Source organism: Lithobates pipiens, unplaced genomic scaffold (genome assembly GCF_037356315.1).
Source record: "Lithobates pipiens isolate NorthernLeopardFrog02 unplaced genomic scaffold, aLitPip1_a1.2 Scaffold_185, whole genome shotgun sequence".
Classification (NCBI taxonomy): domain Eukaryota; kingdom Metazoa; phylum Chordata; class Amphibia; order Anura; family Ranidae; genus Lithobates; species Lithobates pipiens.
In genome coordinates this window covers 1-17,990 of record NW_027507761.1, presented here as the reverse complement: position 1 = coordinate 17,990, position 17,990 = coordinate 1, and the positions used below count along the sequence as shown (strand labels likewise).

Below are 17,990 nucleotides of genomic sequence, written 5' to 3'. Positions count from 1 at the left end.
GGAACTGAACCCCTTTTTTTCCTTATTTTGCCCCTCCTCCTCCTATCCTCCAACCACTCCATATCATCTTTGGATAAACCACAACCAGCCTCCCCACACCTATCCTCCCCTTCAACCCCCTCCCCCCCACTCTCCCTTCCCTTATCTACCACCAGGCCAGCCTCCCCACTATTTTCCCCACTCCTCTGCCCCCCACGATCTGCAATAGAAACCCTGCAGCGTCGGGGGAGGGGGACTGGCACCACACCTGATGCACCAGCCTCAGCACCTCTTGCTGCCTCTGCAATTTTAGAAGACACAGAAGGATTGGACACATTCTCGGCAATTTAAACTTTACATACAGACTGGGAGGACACAGACACATTGGGTATTGGCACATACTGGGGCAACACAGACACATTGGGTATTGGCACAGACTGGGGCGACACAGACACATTGGGTATTGGCACAGACTGGGGAGACACATTGGGTATTGGCACAGACTGGGGAGACACATTGGGTATTGGCACAGACTGGGGAGACACATTGGGTATTGGCACAGACTGGGGAGACACATTGGGTATTGGCACAGACTGGGGAGACACATTGGGTATGGGCACAGACTCAGATGGACTCACAGGCCCTCCAGCTGATGAGCTCTGTGCATCCTCCATGTCCAGATGGAAGAACTCTCTCATGAGCTCCGGCTTGTTGTGCATTGCCTCAGGACACTGACTATAAGGATGTCCCACTGCATTGCACAGATTACACCTTATAATATTACAATCCTTTGCCAAATGCCCTATACCCTGACACAGGGAGCACTTCATCACTGGATAGGAGGATGCAAGATGCCCTTTATCTCCACATTTATTGCAGAGCTTTGGCTGGCCCGGGTAGAAGATGGTCAGCCTGTCCCTCCCCAGGAAAGCTGAGGATGGCAGATGTTGGACAACATTGTCAATAACCTTTAGTTTCAGCTGGACAGACCATCCCCCGTCCATATTCCCCGATCATCCAAAATCTTTCTCAGGGGGCTCAGGACGTCCCCATACCTCCTCAACCATACAGCCAGATCCCCTTGTGGTATAGATTCATTGCGCACAAGTATTGTCACCATTTTAATGAGGGGCTGGCGGGAAATAAGTTTGGGGATGAGCCCTTTCCAGTCCGGCAGGCCCCTACACACGTGTTCAAACTTCTCCCAAAATATGTCCAGAGACTCGGGACGGATAAAGGACAAATCATATTCATAGGAACCTGCCGGACTGATCAGGGCGAAGATATCCGCAGGCCTAAACCCCATCTGCAGGATTTTATCCACCACCACCCTCCTATGTGGGGGGTTTCCATCACCTTCCCATTTCAATTGTACAACATTCCTCCTTTTACACAGGGAGGAAGATAAAACGTCCCCATGCTCCTTCCCTGCTTGCTCCCCCTTCCCAGATCCTGTGGCAGCAACACCAGCATAAGTTTTTCTTCCACCACCAGCATTTGCAGTCTTGTCCTCAGATACATTCAAACCTGCTGGCAGAGAGTCTGAATCAGCTGGGATAGCAGTCTTCTGATTAGCAGGACCCACCCCCTCCCCCGAACACTCAGCTTCAATCCTGGGAGCCATCACAGTCTTGGCTGCTGCAGACTCCAGGAGAGTTGTAGTACTACTACACCCAGCATCTCCTCCACCATTCACAGGAACAGCCGCTGTGCCTGGTCCAGGCAAAGTCACTGTATTGTCCATGGACCTCTCTGCAGACTGAAGCTGACAGTTATTAGCAGATGTATTTGCTTGCAGTACATTGTCTATGGTTCTGGGCTGACTGTCTGTAGTACCACAACCCTCAGCAGGCCCATTGTTATTAAAGTTCCCCCCATCCTGCACACACACAGTACCTGCACCTGCTCTCTCCACAGGTCTTTCTTCCACAGGAATAGGAACGGTGTCCATCTTCTCCTCACCTTCCTGGGGAGCTGAATCTGGACTGGACTCCAGTTTATTGATCAGATCCAGCATGTCAGAACCTTCATCCTCCTGCTGGGATGTTCCATATTGCTGGGGAGGGAAGGGGACAGAGGCCTCCGCCATTGAGGGCTCAGCAGGTGTCTGAGGTGTTGAAGAGCTGGGCTCATCCTCCGGGCCCACTTTCTCACTCTCTGCTTCCATCTCCTCGCTCTCCATGCAGGAAGAAGCTCCTTTCCTCATTTGATTAAATCGCTCCTCATTTTTATATTTTTCTTTAAAAGCTCCACTATTCTCCTTCAGAGAACTCACCAATTCTTTCTGCTTCCGCAGAGCTTGTTCCAGGTCCTTCAATTCAGGCCTCAGAGCCGGTCTCTTCTTACTGAAGACTTTGGCACAAATCTGCTTCTTCTTTTTAAATTCAGCTTTCAAAGCTCCCAACTTCTCCTCTTCCTTCTCAATCCGCTTCAGCGTTTCCACAATCCTCCGTCTAAAGGCAGACAGAGATTCATCCTTCCTTGGGCCAGGCCCAGAATCTTCCACAGGTTGAGGCCTATCCAGGGGGCCCCCGCCAGGGTCCTCCCCAGGATCCAGCATCCTTCCTGGGGCAGAGGAGTAACTCTAGCCCCTGGTCTCTGGAAGCACAGGAGCAAAGGAACTAGCAACCTCTCACCTCGCTGTCAAGGAGAGGAATGGCAGTTTCCCACCATCCCGGTGCTGAGTTCCCAGGTCTGTATACCCGCTGTGCCCATTATGAGGGGTTCCCACCATCCCTGTGCTGAGTTCCCGGGTCTGTACACCCGCTGTGCCCATTATGAGGGGTTCCCACCATCCCTGTGCTGAGTTCCCAGGTCTGTACACCCGCTGTGCCCATTATGAGGGGTTCCCACCATCCCTGTGCTGAGTTCCCCGGTCTGTACACCCGCTGTGCCCATTATGAGGGGTTCCCACCATCCCTGTGCCGAGTTCCCGGGTCTGTACACCCGCTGTGCCCATTATGAGGGGTTCCCACCATCCCTGTGCTGAGTTCCCCGGTCTGTACACCCGCTGTGCCCATTATGAGGGGTTCCCACCATCGCAGTGCTGAGTTCCCGGGTCTGTACACCCGCTGTGCCCATTATGAGGGGTTCCCACCATCCCTGTGCTGAGTTCCCGGGTCTGTACACCCGCTGTGCCCATTATGAGGGGTTCCCACCATCCCTGTGCCGAGTTCCCGGGTCTGTACACCCGCTGTGCCCATTATGAGGGGTTCCCACCATCCCTGTGCTGAGTTCTCAGGTCTGTACACCCGCTGTGCCCATTATGAGGGGTTCCCACCATCCCTGTGCCGAGTTCTCGGGTCTGTACACCCGCTGTGCCCATTATGAGGGGTTCCCACCATCGCAGTGCTGAGTTCCCGGGTCTGTACACCCGCTGTGCCCATTATGAGGGGTTCCCACCATCCCTGTGCCGAGTTCTCGGGTCTGTACACCCGCTGTGCCCATTATGAGGGGTTCCCACCATCCCTGTGCCGAGTTCCCGGGTCTGTACACCCGCTGTGCCCATTATGAGGGGTTCCCACCATCCCTGTGCCGAGTTCCCGGGTCTGTACACCCGCTGTGCCCATTATGAGGGGTTCCCACCATCCCTGTGCCGAGTTCCGGGGTCTGTACACCCGCTGTGCCCATTATGAGGGGTTCCCACCATCCCTGTGCCGAGTTCTCGGGTCTGTACACCCGCTGTGCCCATTATGAGGGGTTCCCACCATCCCTGTGCCGAGTTCTCGGGTCTGTACACCCGCTGTGCCCATTATGAGGGGTTCCCACCATCGCAGTGCTGAGTTCCCGGGTCTGTACACCCGCTGTGCCCATTATGAGGGGTTCCCACCATCCCTGTGCCGAGTTCCCGGGTCTGTACACCCGCTGTGCCCATTATGAGGGGTTCCCACCATCCCTGTGCTGAGTTCCCGGGTCTGTACACCCGCTGTGCCCATTATGAGGGGTTCCCACCATCCCTGTGCTGAGTTCCCGGGTCTGTACACCCGCTGTGCCCATTATGAGGGGTTCCCACCATCCCTGTGCCGAGTTCCCGGGTCTGTACACCCGCTGTGCCCATTATGAGGGGTTCCCACCATCCCTGTGCTGAGTTCCCGGGTCTGTACACCCGCTGTGCCCATTATGAGGGGTTCCCACCATCCCTGTGCTGAGTTCCCCGGTCTGTACACCCGCTGTGCCCATTATGAGGGGTTCCCACCATCGCAGTGCTGAGTTCCCGGGTCTGTACACCCGCTGTGCCCATTATGAGGGGTTCTCACCATCCCTGTGCTGAGTTCCCGGGTCTGTACACCCGCTGTGCCCATTATGAGGGGTTCCCACCATCCCTGTGCCGAGTTCCGGGTCTGTACACCCGCTGTGCCCATTATGAGGGGTTCCCACCATCCCTGTGCCGAGTTCCGGGTCTGTACACCCGCTGTGCCCATTATGAGGGGTTAATTTTGTTTTATTGAAAATCTTACAAACAACAACTTATATACAATAAAACCATAATAAATAAATAAAAACATATTTACAAAATAATTGAATATCATTATACAGACCAGAAAGAACAAGAACAAAATAAACAGTGCAAAAACAGATTGCGCATTACATAATCCCTATGGGAGAGCCAGACTAAGGAACATCACCGTCACCATGCATGGAGCCTTTTATCAAAATTGTATTTGATCTGAAAATCTAAGGGAGTGAAAGAAGAATACAAAGAAAGCCGCACACCCCGAGATCAACAGGCAGCAGCTACAGAGCCCTGATATTCCTCCACGCCTTTATCCAGGCCTCCTGCTGCCACCTGTCTTTCTCAAGACCCCGAATCTTCCCAACCTCACCCAGAATGTTCTGCATCACCACTTCCACAGGGAGGATTTTACCCCGTAAGGATACCTGACACCGTGCACTCCACGTGAAATAACGGACTACTAAACTAACTAAAAAAAGTGTTTCCAAATCATAATCCCGACGAGTCTGGAAAGCCCCATACACCCACTCTGCATAACTCATATGGGGGAGGAAGGGTATACTCAGAGCCCTCCCCACCCTCTTGTACACCTCTATATTAAAAGGGCACTGAAGTAGAAAGTGATCCATGGACTCCACCACTCCTCCACACTCCACTCTCGGGCAGCCCCGATCACTCATGGAAAGAAACTTCAAGTTGCCCTTCACATATAGTTTTCCATGAAAGGCAAGCCAAGCCTGATCCCTAAACTTCATTGGGATTCTCTCCAAATTAATCAACCGCAAACCCACCCCCAAAACCAGGCTTGGGCAATCCCTCAAGGCCAGTGGCTCGCAAAAAACAGAGCTCATGATCCGCTTCTCAAGAAGTTTCCTTGGAAGAGATCTGACTTCTCCTGCTGTTACTTGCCACTGCCGAAGCATTTTCAAACACGGGGCAACATAAGCCGGGAGCTTATCATGCTTGACCCTCAGGCTCTTCACTGGCCCACCATTTTCCCAGTCTCGCAGAAAGGGCCTAAACCAGGACTGGAAAATACCAACCCACCCAGGCGGTCTCTCTGCCAACATGTTACCAAGATTGTACTTCACAAACATCAGAGAGAAAAAGACTACAGGGTTGATCATCCCTAGACCACCCTCCCGCCTAGAAAGGTAAGTCACATTCCTTTTGACAAGGTTTATTCTGTTCCCCCATAACAGCTGGAAGAAACAAGTATAGACCCTGGTATAGAGAGAAGCTGGCAAAACGCAAACAAAACTGACATATAGAAAAATCGGAATCAGGTAAGTCTTGATCAGATCAACCTTTTCCCTCAAGGAAAGCTGCCAACCTTTCCAGCTTGCCACCTTGGCATCGGCATTCTCCAGCCTGTTCACCCAATTTGCATGACCATAGTCACCTGGGCCAAATTCAATGCCTAGAACTCTAATTTTTTGCTGGGGCTCCGGGAAGTCATCCGGGAGAACAAAGCTCTCACCTTCCACGCCCATCCAGAAAGCTTCACACTTGTCCTGGTTGACCTTTGAACCTGATGCCTCTGAATACTGCGTTATCACTGAGACCACCTCCTGCGCCTCTCCAGTCCCAGAGACAAAAACAGAAACATCATCAGCATAGGCCACAACTTTCAAAGGAGGCTCACCAGCGATGCCCAAAGGTACTCCACACAATGGCCCATTCTCCAGCCTTCTGATGAAGGGGTCAATTGCAAATGCATATAACAGAGGACTCAATGGGCACCCCTGACGCACACCCGAGCCGACCACAAAGGGTTGCCCGACCCAACCATTAACTAGCGGAAAGCTTTCAGCCCCTTTGTACAAAATCTTAAGCCAATCAATGAAACCCCCCTCCAGGCCATATCTGCCAAGAAGCAGCCATAAGTACTCATGATTAACCCGATCAAAGGCCTTAGCCTGATCCAATGTCAGCAAAAATTTACCCCAACCAGCAGCCCTACAACGCTCCAAGGCCTCCCGGACGGCTAACACTGCTGAGAAAGTGCTTCTACCTTGGACCGAACAGTGCTGGTGGTGGGATAACAAACTGCCTGCCACTGGCGAAAATCGCCAGAAAAAAATCTTTGCCAGTATCTTTCTATCGACATTAAGAAGGCTAATGGGGCGCCAATTCTCAATCATCGAAGGATCTTTACCCTTTGACAGAAGGATCACTGCAGATTGCCTCATGGAGGGAGGGAGAGAACCCTCCTGCAAACAGCTATTAAAAACCTCCGCAAGGTAGGGAGCCAGGATCGTCTTAAAACATTTATAAAACTCAGCTGTCAACCCATCTGGCCCTGGCGTTTTCTTGATGGCCAGTTTATCAATAGCCTGGACTACCTCATCTGCAGTGATTTCATCTGTCAAATTCATCAAAGGAACATTACTCTCCAGTCCTGGTGTAGAGTCCAAAAAACCCAACATCCTTGTCCGATCAAGGTTCCTTCCTCCCAGGAGATCTGCATAGTATGACCTGACCACCTCCAGGATCCCTGACCTAGACTTCGTCAGGGAGCCCGTACTGTCCTTCAGGCCATGGACCGTCTTAACTGCTACGCTCTGTTTACAGTTCTGGTAAGGGTCAGGTGAATGGTATTTCCCGTAATCCCTCTCCTGAACCAAAGAGGCGTGCCGGTCATATTCATGTCTCCTAAGGAGGAGCTTCACCTCAGAGATCGCCCCAGAATCTCCTCCATTCGAAACAAGGCGGTCAAGTTTCCTCCGCAAACGCTGGTAGGTGATATACTTATCTTGCTGCTTCTTTCTTCCTATGGCCTTGAAAAGCCTAACAGTCCGCTGTTTTACAAGCTCCCACCATTCTGACTTGCTGTTGCAAAAGTCTAGGATCGTTACCTGTGCTTGAAAAAAATCCTCAAAGGATTGTCTTACTCTCTCGTCTTCCAGGAGGGCCGAATTCAATCTCCAGATACCCCTCCCCCTAGGTGGCATGTCTGAGGCATTCAGAGTCACAGACAGAATACAGTGGTCAGAAAACTCCACTGCCCGACACACAGGGGCCGAAAAAGCAGAGTCTCCCTTTAAAAAAAACCTATCTATCCTACTCTGACTACTACCTCTCTGAAAAGTGAACCCCGTGCTGTCTGGGCAACGCTTAATGTGCGCATCTACCAGACCTGCTTCCCTAACTATCGCATTGAGAAAAAGGGTGTCATAGCCCAGCTTATCTCTGAAACCTCTCCTGTCTTTAGACCTAGTAATGGTGTTGAAATCACCTCCAAAGATAACCTGCTGGGCCGTAAAAAGAAAAGGCTTAATCTTTGTAAGGAGGCATTTCCTGCCCCACTTTGTCTGGGGACCATAGATGTTAATCAGGCGCAAGTCCTGCCCCCTTACAGAGACGTCCAAGACCATGCATCTCCCAATCTCTACCTCAATTACCCGCCGGCACGTTACCATACCAGAAAAAAGGACTGCAACCCCGCTGTAAGGCTCGGCCGCAAGAGACCAAAATGAGGGACCACGTCTCCACTCCTTCTTTGCCAGATGTATATCGGCCAGACTACTCAGATGGGTCTCTTGTAAAAACAAAATGTCAGCATCAAACTCGCTGAGCAAAAATAAGGCCATATGACGAGCACTTACTGATCTCAAACTGGCAACATTAATGGTTGCCACTTTTAACGGAGTGGGAACTGCCATTAGGGTAATTGAGGCAGACGTTTCTTAGCCTGACTACTCCCTCTGCCTGGAGAACCAGCACGCTTTGTTGCGCCCTGGCACTCATCGTCCATGGAGGACGCTGAACTGAACGAGTCCCAATCATCATCATCGTCCGACAGGACCTTAAACTTATTTTTCAAAGGCAAAACTTCAGGATTGAAGGGAACTGAACCCCTTTTTTTCCTTATTTTGCCCCTCCTCCTCCTATCCTCCAACCACTCCATATCATCTTTGGATAAACCACAACCAGCCTCCCCACACCTATCCTCCCCTTCAACCCCCTCCCCCCCACTCTCCCTTCCCTTATCTACCACCAGGCCAGCCTCCCCACTATTTTCCCCACTCCTCTGGCCCCCACGATCTGCAATAGGAACCCTGCAGCGTCGGGGGAGGGGGACTGGCACCACACCTGATGCACCAGCCTCAGCACCTCTTGCTGCCTCTGCAATTTTAGAAGACACAGAAGGATAAGACACAGAAGGATTGGACACATTCTTGGCAACTGAAACTTTACATACAGGCTGGGAGGACACAGGCACATTGGGTACTGGCACAGACTGGGGAGACACAGACCCATTGGGTATGGGCACAGACTGGGGAGACACAGACCCATTGGGTATGGGCACAGACTGGGGAGACACAGACCCATTGGGTATGGGCACAGACTGGAGAGACACATTGGGTATTGGCACAGACTGGGGAGACACATTGGGTATTGGCACAGACTGGGGAGACACATTGGGTATTGGCACAGACTGGGGAGACACATTGGGTATTGGCACAGACTCAGATGGGATCACAGGCCCTCCAGCTGATGAGCTCTGCGCATCCTCCATGTCCGGACGGAAAAACTCCCTCATGAGCTCAGGCTTATTGTGCATTGCCTCAGGACACTGACTATAAGGATGTCCCACTGCATTGCACAGATTACACCTTATAATATTACAATCCTTTGCCAAATGTCCTATACCCTGACACAGGGAGCACTTCATTACTGGACAGGAGGATGCAAGATGCCCTTTATCTCCACATTTATTGCAGAGCTTTGGCTGGCCCGGGTAGAAGATGGTCAGCCTGTCCCTCCCCAGGAAAGCTGAGGATGGCAGATGTTGGACAACATTGTCAATAACCTTTAGTTTCAGCTGCACAGACCATCCCCCTGTCCATATTCCCCGATCGTCCAAAATCTTTCTCAGGGGGCTCAGGACATCCCCATACCTCCTCAACCATACAGTCAGATCCCCTTGTGGTATGGATTCATTGCGCACAAGAATTGTCACCATCTTAATGAGGGGCTGGCGGGAAATAAGTTTGGGGATGAGCCCTTTCCAGTCCGGCAGGCCCCTACACACGTGTTCAAACTTCTCCCAAAATATGTCCAGAGACTCGGGACGGATAAAGGACAAATCATATTCATAGGAACCTGCCGGACTGATCAGGGCGAAGATATCCGCAGGCCTAAACCCCATCTGCAGAATTTTATCCACCACCACCCTCCTATGTGGGGGGTTTCCATCACCTTCCCATTTCAATTGTACAACATTCCTCCTTTTAAACAGGGAGAAAGATAGAAAGTCCCCATGTTCCCTCCCTGCTTGTTCCCCCTTCCCAGATCCTGTGGCAGCAACACCAGCATAAGTTTTTCTTCCAGCATTTGCAGTCTTGTCCTCAGATACATTCAGACCTGCTGGCAGAGAGTGTGAATCAGCTGGGATAGCAGTCTTCTGATTAGCAGGACCCACCCCCTCCCCCGAACACTCAGCTGCAATCCTGGGAGATATCACAGTCTTGGCTGCTGCAGACTCCTGGAGAGCTGTAGTACTACTGCTCCCAGCATCTCCTCCACCATTCACAGGAACAGCCGCTGTGCCTGGTCCAGGCAAAGTCACTGTATTGTCCATGGACCTCTCTGCAGACTGAAGCTGACAGTTATTAGCAGATGTATTTGCTTGCTGTATATTGTCTATGGGTCTGGGCTGACTGTCTGCAGTACCACAACCCTCAGCAGGCCCATTGTTATTAAAGATCCCACCATCCTGCACACACACAGTACCTGCACCTGCTCTCTCCACAGGAATAGGAACGGTGTCCATCTTCTCCTCACCTTCCTGGGGAGCTGAATCTGGACTGGCCTCCAGTTTGCTGATCAGATCCAACATGTTAGAACCTTCATCCTCCTGCTGGGATGTTCCACATTGCTGGGGAGGGAAGGGGACAGAGGCCTCCGCCATTGAGGGTTCAGCAGATGTCTGAGATGTTGAAGAGCTGGGCTCATCCTCCGGGCCCACTTTCTCACTCTCTGCTTCCATCTCCTCGCTCTCCATGCAGGAAGAAGCTCCTTTCCTCAGTTGATTAAATCGCTCCTCGTTTTTATATTTTTCTTTAAAAGCTCCACTATTCTCCTTCAGAGAACTCACCAATTCTTTCTGCTTCCGCAGAGCTTGTTCCAGGTCCTTCAATTCAGGCCTCAGAGCCGGTCTCTTCTTACTGAAGACTTTGGCACAAATCTGCTTCTTCTTTTTAAATTCAGCTTTCAAAGCTCCCAACTTCTCCTCTTCCTTCTCAATCCGCTTCAGCGTTTCCACAATCCTCCGTCTAAAGGAAGACAGAGATTCATCCTTCCTTGGGCCAGGCCCAGAATCTTCCGCAGGTTGAGGCCTATCCAGGGGGCCCCCGCCAGGGTCCTCCCCAGGATCCAGCATCCTTCCTGGGGCAGAGGAGTAACTCTAGCCCCTGGTCTCTGGAAGCACAGGAGCAAAGGAACTAGCAACCTCTCACCTCGCTGTCAAGGAGAGGAATGGCAGTTTCCCACCATCCCTGTGCCGAGTTCCCGGGTCTGTACACCCGCTGTGCCCATTATGAGGGGTTCCCACCATCCCTGTGCTGAGTTCCCGGGTCTGTACACCCGCTGTGCCCATTATGAGGGGTTCCCACCATCCCTGTGCCGAGTTCCCGGGTCTGTACACCCGCTGTGCCCATTATGAGGGGTTCCCACCATCCCTGTGCCGAGTTCCGGGGTCTGTACACCCGCTGTGCCCATTATGAGGGGTTCCCACCATCCCTGTGCCGAGTTCTCGGGTCTGTACACCCGCTGTGCCTATTATGAGGGGTTCTCACCATCCCTGTGCCGAGTTCTCGGGTCTGTACACCCGCTGTGCCCATTATGAGGGGTTCCCACCATCCCTGTGCTGAGTTCCCGGGTCTGTACACCCGCTGTGCCCATTATGAGGGGTTCCCACCATCCCTGTGCCGAGTTCTCGGGTCTGTACACCCGCTGTGCCCATTATGAGGGGTTCCCACCATCGCAGTGCTGAGTTCCCGGGTCTGTACACCCGCTGTGCCCATTATGAGGGGTTCCCACCATCCCTGTGCCGAGTTCCCGGGTCTGTACACCCGCTGTGCCCATTATGAGGGGTTCCCACCATCCCTGTGCCGAGTTCCCGGGTCTGTACACCCGCTGTGCCCATTATGAGGGGTTCCCACCATCCCTGTGCCGAGTTCCCGGGTCTGTACACCCGCTGTGCCCATTATGAGGGGTTCCCACCATCCCTGTGCCGAGTTCCCGGGTCTGTACACCCGCTGTGCCCATTATGAGGGGTTCCCACCATCCCTGTGCTGAGTTCCTGGATCTGTACACCCGCTGTGCCCATTATGAGGGGTTCCCACCATCCCTGTGCTGAGTTCCCGGGTCTGTACCCCCGCTGTGCCCATTATGAGAGGTTCCCACCATCCATGTGCTGAGTTCTCGGGTCTGTACACCCGCTGTGCCCATTATGAGGGGTTCCCACCATCCCTGTGCCGAGTTCCCGGGTCTGTACACCCGCTGTGCCCATTATGAGGGGTTCCCACCATCCCTGTGCCGAGTTCCCGGGTCTGTACACCCGCTGTGCCCATTATGAGGGGTTCCCACCATCCCTGTGCCGAGTTCCCGGGTCTGTACACCCGCTGTGCCCATTATGAGGGGTTCACACCATCCCTGTGCTGAGTTCCCGGGTCTGTACACCCGCTGTGCCCATTATGAGGGGTTCCCACCATCCATGTGCTGAGTTCTCGGGTCTGTACACCCGCTGTACCCATTATGAGGGGTTCCCACCATCCCTGTGCTGAGTTCCCAGGTCTGTACACCCGCTGTGCCCATTATGAGGGGTTCCCACCATCCCTGTGCCGAGTTCCCGGGTCTGTACACCCGCTGTGCCCATTATGAGGGGTTCCCACCATCCCTGTGCCGAGTTCTCGGGTCTGTACACCCGCTGTGCCCATTATGAGGGGTTCCCACCATCCCTGTGCCGAGTTCTCGGGTCTGTACACCCGCTGTGCCCATTATGAGGGGTTCCCACCATCGCAGTGCTGAGTTCCCGGGTCTGTACACCCGCTGTGCCCATTATGAGGGGTTCCCACCATCCCTGTGCCGAGTTCCCGGGTCTGTACACCCGCTGTGCCCATTATGAGGGGTTCCCACCATCCCTGTGCCGAGTTCCCGGGTCTGTACACCCGCTGTGCCCATTATGAGGGGTTCCCACCATCCCTGTGCCGAGTTCCCGGGTCTGTACACCCGCTGTGCCCATTATGAGGGGTTCCCACCATCCCTGTGCCGAGTTCCCGGGTCTGTACACCCGCTGTGCCCATTATGAGGGGTTCCCACCATCCCTGTGCTGAGTTCCTGGATCTGTACACCCGCTGTGCCCATTATGAGGGGTTCCCACCATCCCTGTGCTGAGTTCCCGGGTCTGTACCCCCGCTGTGCCCATTATGAGAGGTTCCCACCATCCATGTGCTGAGTTCTCGGGTCTGTACACCCGCTGTGCCCATTATGAGGGGTTCCCACCATCCCTGTGCCGAGTTCCCGGGTCTGTACACCCGCTGTGCCCATTATGAGGGGTTCCCACCATCCCTGTGCCGAGTTCCCGGGTCTGTACACCCGCTGTGCCCATTATGAGGGGTTCCCACCATCCCTGTGCCGAGTTCCCGGGTCTGTACACCCGCTGTGCCCATTATGAGGGGTTCACACCATCCCTGTGCTGAGTTCCCGGGTCTGTACACCCGCTGTGTCCATTATGAGGGGTTCCCACCATCCCTGTGCCGAGTTCTCGGGTCTGTACACCCGCTGTGCCCATTATGAGGGGTTCCCACCATCCCTGTGCCGAGTTCTCGGGTCTGTACACCCGCTGTGCCCATTATGAGGGGTTCCCACCATCGCAGTGCTGAGTTCCCGGGTCTGTACACCCGCTGTGCCCATTATGAGGGGTTCCCACCATCCCTGTGCCGAGTTCCCGGGTCTGTACACCCGCTGTGCCCATTATGAGGGGTTCCCACCATCCCTGTGCCGAGTTCCCGGGTCTGTACACCCGCTGTGCCCATTATGAGGGGTTCCCACCATCCCTGTGCCGAGTTCCCGGGTCTGTACACCCGCTGTGCCCATTATGAGGGGTTCCCACCATCGCAGTGCTGAGTTCCCGGGTCTGTACACCCGCTGTGCCCATTATGAGGGGTTCCCACCATCCCTGTGCCGAGTTCCCGGGTCTGTACACCCGCTGTGCCCATTATGAGGGGTTCTCACCATCCCTGTGCTGAGTTCCCGGGTCTGTACACCCGCTGTGCCCATTATGAGGGGTTCCCACCATCCCTGTGACGAGTTCCCGGGTCTGTACACCCGCTGTGCCCATTATGAGGGGTTCCCACCATCCCTGTGCTGAGTTCCCGGGTCTGTACACCCGCTGTGCCCATTATGAGGGGTTCTCACCATCCCTGTGCTGATTTATCGGGTCTGTACACCCGCTGTGCCCATTATGAGGGGTCCTCACCATCCCTATGCCATGTTCCCAGGTCTGTACACCCGGTGTGCCCATTATGAGGGGTTCCCACCATCCCTGTGCTGTGTTCCCGGGTCTGTACACCCGCTGTGCCCATTATGAGGGGCTCCCACCATCCCTGTGCCAAGTTCCCGGGTCTGTACACCCGCTGTGCCCATTATGAGGAGTTCCCACCATCCCTGTGCCGAGTTCCCGGGTCTGTACACCCGCTGTGCCCATTATGAGGGGTTCCCACCATCCCTGTGCCGAGTTCCCGGGTCTGTACACCCGCTGTGCCCATTATGAGGGGTTCCCACCATCCCTGTGCTGAGTTCCCGGGTCTGTACACCCGCTGTGCCCATTATGAGGGGTTCCCACCATCCCTGTGCTGAGTTCCCGGGTCTGTACACCCGCTGTGCCCATTATGAGGGGTTCCCACCATCCCTGTGCCGAGTTCCCGGGTCTGTACACCCGCTGTGCCCATTATGAGGGGTTCCCACCATCCCTGTGCTGAGTTCCCGGGTCTGTACACCCGCTGTGCCCATTATGAGGGGTTCCCACCATCCCTGTGCTGAGTTCCCGGGTCTGTACACCCGCTGTGCCCATTATGAGGGGTTCTCACCATCCCTGTGCTGAGTTACCGGGTCTGTACACCCGCTGTGCCCATTATGAGGGGTTCCCACCATCCCTGTGCTGAGTTCCTGGGTCTGTACGCCCGCTGTGCCCATTATGAGGGGCCCCTCCCCCCATCCCTGTGCTGAGTTCCTGGGTCTGTACACCCGCTGTGCCCATTATGAGGGGTTCCCCCCATCCCTGTGCTGAGTTCCCGGGTCTGTACACCCGCTGTGCCCATTATGAGGGGCCCCTCCCCCCATCCCTGTGCCGAGTTCCCGGGTCTGTACACTCTCTCTACCAATTATGAGGGGCCCCTCCCCCCATCCCTGTGCTGAGTTCCCGGGTCTGTACACTCTCTCTACCAATTATGAGGGGCCCCTCCCCCCATCCCTGTGCTGAGTTCCCGGGTCTGTACACCCGCTGTGCCCATTATGAGGGGTTAATTTTGTTTATTGAAAATCTTACAAACAACAACTTATATACAATAAAACCATAATAAATATGTAAAACATATTTACAAAATAATTGAATATAATTATACAAAACAAAAAAAACAAGAACATAATAAATGGTGCAAACCAAAATGCATACAACATAATCCCTACGGGAGAGCCAGACTAAGGAACATCACCGTCACCGTGCATGGAGCCTTCTATAGAAACGGAATGGGAACTGCCATTAGGGTAGTTGAAGCCGCCGATTCTTAGCCCGACTCCTCCCTCTGCCTGGAGAACCAACGCGTTTCATTGTACCCCAAAACTCATCATCCATAGAGGACGCTGAACTCAATGAGTCCCCATCATCATCATCTGACCGGACCCCAAACTCTCTCTGTATATTAGTATTGGGGTCACACACACATTGGGGTATCTGCCTCTCCTCAGGTATGATATTGGACCCGCTCTATACTCACCAGGGATTGGTTGTTCCCGTCTCACAGCGTCCCGGATCGCACATGTGTGATTATATAGCGGCATCGCCCTTCCAGAGAAAACAGAAGAATTAGACCAATAGAGAGCCAGCAGGAGGAGAATCGCATCTACACTATCTGTATTCACTATCACTCCCCCCTTCCCCCATCCCCCTCTATATACCCCTCTCACTTTCCCCCCTGTCCCTTCCCCATCCCCCTCTATATACCCCTCTCACTTTACCCCCGTCCCTTCCCCCATCCCCCTCTATATACCCCTCTCACTTTACCCCCGTCCCTTCCCCCATCCCCCTCTATATACCCCTCTCACTTTCCCCCGTCCCTTCCCCCACCCCCCTCTATATACCCCTCTCACTTTCCCCCCTGTCCCTTCCCCATCCCCCTCTATATACCCCTCTCACTTTACCCCCGTCCCTTCCCCCATCCCCCTCTATATACCCCTCTCACTTTACCCCCGTCCCTTCCCCCATCCCCCTCTATATACCCCTCTCACTTTCCCCCGTCCCTTCCCCCACCCCCCTCTATATACCCCTCTCACTTTCCCCCCTGTCCCTTCCCCATCCCCCTCTATATACCCCTCTCACTTTACCCCCGTCCCTTCCCCCATCCCCCTCTATATACCCCTCTCACTTTACCCCCGTCCCTTCCCCCATCCCCCTCTATATACCCCTCTCACTTTCCCCCGTCCCTTCCCCCACCCCCCTCTATATACCCCTCTCACTTTCCCCCCTGTCCCTTCCCCATCCCCCTCTATATACCCCTCTCACTTTACCCCCGTCCCTTCCCCCCTGTCCCTTCCCCCTCTATATACCCCTCTCACTTTCCCCCCTGTCCCTTCCCCACCCCCCTCTATATACCCTTCTCACTTTCCCCCCTGTCCCTTCCCCCTCTATATACCCCTCTCACTTTCCCCCCTGTCCCTTCCCCCATCCCCCTCTATATACCCCTCTCACTTTCCCCCCTGTCCCTTCCCCATCCCCCTCTATATACCCCTCTCACTTTACCCCCGTCCCTTCCCCCATCCCCCTCTATATACCCCTCTCACTTTCCCCCCTGTCCCTTCCCCCATCCCCCATCCCCCTCTATATACCCCTCTCACTTCCCCCGTGTCCCTTCCCCCACCCCCCTCTCTTTATACCCCTCTCACTCTCCCCCCTCTACTTATACCCATCTCACTCTCCCCCCGTCCCTTCCCCCATCCCCTCTCATTCTCCCCCCTCTCCTTATACCCCTCTCATTCTCCCATTGTCCCTTTCCCCCCTCTCTGTATACCCCTCTCACTCTCGCTCCTGTCCCTACCCCACCTCCTCTCTTTATACCCCTCTCTTCCCCCTGTCCCTTCCCCATCTCTTTATACCCCTCTCATTCTCCCCCCTCTCTTTATACCCCTCTCATTCTCCCCCTGTCCCTTCCCCTCTCTCTTTATACCCCTCTTACTCTCCTCCTGCCCTTCCACCCCTCCTTCTTTATACCCCTCTCGCTCTTCCCCCATCCTCCTCTCTTTATACTCCTCTCACTCTCTCCCCCCTCTCCGTCCCCCTCTCTTTATCCCCCATTATTCCCCCCATCCCTCTCTCTCTTTATCCCCCTCTCCCTTCCCCCATCCCTCTCTTTTTATCACCTCTCCCTCCCCCCATACATCTCTTGTTATCCCCCTCTCCCTTCCCCTTCCCTCTCTCTATATACAGGACACATATAGGGCGATATATAAGGAGGTATACAGGGGGAAATATTCCGGGGGTCGTAATGTTCTGGCTGATCAGTGTACTGAGGTATATAGGGAGGTATACAGGGAGATATATAGAGAGGTATATAGGGAGGAATATTCTGGGGGTCATAATGTTCTGGCTGATCAGTGTACGGAGGTATACAGGGAGATATATAGGGAGGTATATAGGGAGGAATACAGGGAGATATATAGAGAGGTATACAGGGAGATATATAGGGAGGTATACAGAGAAGTATATAGGGTGATATATAGGGAGGTATATTACGGGGGTCATAATGTTCTGGCTGATCAGTGTACGGAGGTATATAGGAAGGTATACAGGGAGATATATAGAGAGGTATACAGGGAGATATACAGAGAGGTATATAGGGAGGAATATAGGGTGATATATAGGGAGGTAAATAGGGAGGTATATAGGGAAGTATATAGGAAGGAATATTCCGAGGGTTATCTCCCTCTCTATACATGGATAGATAGGTAGAAAAATAAACACTTCTCCTGCTTTCCTCTATATAAAGTGTATACAGTATATAGATAGCCCCCTCCCTCCTCCCCCCCGGGTATACAGCGCAGACAATGGACAGCATTGTATAGGAGAACCCCTCCCCCATACAGAGTGCAGGCGATGGGCCACACATACCTGGATACACTCAGCTTCCCTATGGATGGGCTGCAGAATCTGGGAGAGGGGCGGAGTCTGCTGAGGATGCTGGGAGAGCAGAACTGAGGCATGATGGGAAATGTAGTCCGTGTCTGAACTCCACAGAATTCCCAAAATTTAATGCTTTATATGAAGGGAAAATGGGAG

The 17,990-nt window shown here is 53.6% G+C and overlaps 1 protein-coding gene across 1 annotated transcript in view; it reads right to left on the bottom strand.

Moving 5' to 3' along the window:
• Window positions 1-17,885, bottom strand: part of LOC143995703 (uncharacterized) — a 42,788-nt gene extending 24,903 nt beyond the window's left edge. The window contains exons 1-2 of the mRNA XM_077490451.1: window positions 17,823-17,885; window positions 15,436-15,503 (exon numbers count right to left, since the gene is read on the bottom strand). The gene's annotated coding sequence lies outside the window, so the exon portion shown is untranslated. The remainder of the gene's footprint in view (window positions 1-15,435; window positions 15,504-17,822) is intronic.
• Between the last annotated feature and the right edge of the window lie 105 nt (window positions 17,886-17,990).